The sequence below is a fragment of the Myotis brandtii genome, unplaced genomic scaffold (genome assembly GCF_000412655.1).
Source record: "Myotis brandtii unplaced genomic scaffold, ASM41265v1 scaffold546, whole genome shotgun sequence".
Taxonomy (NCBI): Eukaryota; Metazoa; Chordata; class Mammalia; order Chiroptera; family Vespertilionidae; genus Myotis; species Myotis brandtii.
Window position 1 is genome coordinate 2,052,866 of NW_005370016.1, and position 3,432 is coordinate 2,056,297.

The window sequence follows — 3,432 nt, forward strand, 5'->3', positions numbered from 1 at the left end:
CTGAAAGGGGGAATTTATAATAATAAAACCTATAATAATAAAATATATAATAATATGCTAATTAGACATGGCAGCTGAACGACCTTCAGGATGTCCTTCCAGATGAAGCTGCAGCGACAGGGGCTGAGGCAGAGGCTGTTGGGGCAATCAGGCAGGCGAGTGGTTAGGGGCTATCAGGCAGGCAGGCAAAGGGGTTAGTGGCAATCAGACAGGCAGGCAGAGTGGATAGGGGCGATCAGGCAGTCATGTGAATGGTTAGGGGGGATCAGGCAGGCATGCGAGTGGTTGCGGAAATCAGGCAGGCAGGCAGACAGGCAGAGTGGTTAGGGGTGAGCAGGCAGGCAGGCAGGCCAGTAGGTAGGAGCCAGCAGTCCCAGTTTATGAGAGAGTGCAGGCCGGGCTAAGGGATCCCCCACACACACACACGTGCACGAATTTCATGCACTGGGCCTCTAGTCTGTAATAATAAAAGAGACAGGGTGCCAAAGTGAATAACAAGAAATCCGCTGGACCTTAGAACAATAGTTGTCTATGAAGGAATCAAAAAGTTGCTGTTGTCCATCATCCATTTCCTCCGTGTGCTTATTTCACTCTCTCTAACTTTACACATTGGCTTTTTCTGCTTGTCTGGGCCACATAGGAAGCAAATAGAAGCCACTGCACCATTTAAAGTTTTCATTTACCTTCCTTTCTCTAGTCCTCAAACACTTTCCTGAGGAGAAAACTGACTGAGCCTCTTGGATCCAATCTAATAAACCTTGGTCATACAGTCAGGGTCAACAGTAGTTGAGGACTTAGAGCTATATCTGAGGTCAGGAGATTGACTTTTAAGTAGCTTATCAGAATCTTAGAAGACACTCCAATTTTTATCAAGCATATTTATGCATAGTTCTGTACCAGACTATGCATATGCATGCCCCCTTCTAGACATTTGGCAAGAATCTCTAGTGTATAGTCCTCATTGAAAATCATTAATCAAATATATTTGTATATTAGTAAAATAGAGTAGACATAGAACTAATGCTGATTCTTATCTCAACACTTTTGATGTCTCAGCTGAAGTATATTGTGTCTGTCAGGCACACACTGGAATAAATTTTTGATTCTGAAATAATCATTTAGCTCATATGAATCTCAGACTTGGTGCTGTGCTTTGGTCAGTGGTGAGATAGAATGAGGAGTAGGAGATATAATACTACACTGGTACCCATGACAGAGTATGTTATGAATTAATAAAATAAGTGTAAATGCTCATTTATTTGCCAATGAAATGCATGTCTCCACTGTGGGTTTCCTTGATACTGTGTTCATTTTATTTGACAGTGTGTGTTTGTGTGTGTGTGTGTGTGTGTGTGTGTGTGTGTGTGTGTAATGCAAATGGCCTGTCTGAATTCATGAGGAATTTCTAAATGAGGAAATTTCTAAACAACAGTAACCAGTTTTGTCTTAGAATTGCTCTTATTCATTCTTGAGTGTCACGGAGTTGGTTATAGAAGGTTTCCAGCCACTCAAAGAGGACCAACTCCATTCTGTGTATGTCTCACCATTTTCCTTTATATCTGCATTCTGTTAACATGACAACATCTGAATAAAACAAAAGCATTTAAATAACCACTATAGAAGCTAACCTATTAATCTTGCCTGTTTGATTACGGCAGAGTATTTTGCCTTATGAATAGAAAAAAATACATTTTGTAAAAAAAAAGTCAATTTTAATAATATTTTCCCTAGTGGCTATTTAAAAACCTTAAACTTTAAAAAGCATATTTTAACAATTTTTAAAGCACTCTGAGAATATTCTTTGATGGTTAGAAAAGACATTAAGATTTCAAGAGTCGGTATAGATCTATGCAAGGTCACTACTAATTTGCACACAGTGGCAAAAATTTAAAACAGCTACAGATGAATATAAACCAAGATCTTTATGTAAAATATTTAAAAAAAGGAAGGAAGAAGAATAGTTATTTTGAAAACCATCTCAAAATATAACACAAGGATCAAATCTTATTTTGTGTCAGTATTCTTAGCATTATGCCTTGCATATAATGTTTTCTTTTTTATTTGAATAGGTTTTTATGTCATTCAATTTTATTAAAATAAAAAATAGACATATTAATTTATCTTAATGATTCAGAGATGACTTTGATGCTGTCTGCTACCATGATCCTGTAGTCATGATCCTGTAGCAATTAAGAAAATTTTATGTTATTATTTACTTTGAAACAAGAAATTAAAAGCCCAGAAAGCAGTGTAGAAAAGTATTTTAAGTTTAAAATAGTTATATCTTTGTTCTAGAACACAAGTGCAGAAATAAAAAATGAGCATTTCTTATGAGTCATTAAACTCTATGAAAGATTCCTCAAGTTCAGGATGGTAGCAATGTTGAGGGCATTTATAGTTGGTAGAAGGACAAAGATGGCAATGACACCTGTGAGAAGTCTCCTGGGGCCTCAGTTGCATATGCAAGACTTTTTTTATTTTCCCAGCTGGGTTGCTGGGTATAGAGACCTTCAGTTTATTATCCTTTTTTTATGTACGCTTGAAATATTTCATGATTTAAGAAAAACACTTTTAATTGACCCTAGAGTCCATCAAATATAAAACGTATTTAGCCTTGGAATTGAGGTTATTAAAAATGACTAAACAGAAGCAACTTCAACAGTTATAACTGAAGACAGTAAAAGCATAGCTATTTTTCTCTTTTAATAGACCACTTGAAAAAATTATACAACCTCTCTAGATCTATTTTTAAGGAAATCCTAATGCTCCTTTTATGTAAGGACTTTCATTTGCATTATAAATAAGATAATGAAATTTAATCTTTGCTACTTTTTCTGAGTTTATATTTATTTCTGAGTAAAGCAGAATGACCTACACTAAATGAAAATGATAATAGCTGCCATTTATTAAGGTTTTATTATGAACCAGGTCTAATTCTTATTAATCACTAATCCTTATAATAACCCTGTGAGTTAGATGTTATTAACCTAGCTTTATAAAAGGAAAAACACTTAGGCAGAGAATGCTTCATTATTTTTTTCAGATTTATACAAGTAATAACTGATAGTTCTAGTGTTCCAGCAAAGGTCTGTCAGTTTTTTGGTGTGGTTTTTTTTTGCACTTTCCTCATAAATGAAGTGCCCCATCCCTAGTAAAATACCAATAAGATCCAGATTTAAGTAAATAAAAACTCTATGGGTTACCATTGGATTGCAGGGGCCACTGATCCTGCCCTATGGGAACTTATAAGCATGGAACATTTTGGAGTGAGAAGGAAAAATAATAAACACTAAAGAGAAGTGCTATGTGAATTTTTTTAAAAAAAATATATTTTATTGATTTTTTACAGAGAGGAAGGGAGAGTGATAGAGAGTTAGAAACATCAATGAGAGAGAAACATCGATCAGCTGCCTCCTGCACACCCCCTACTGG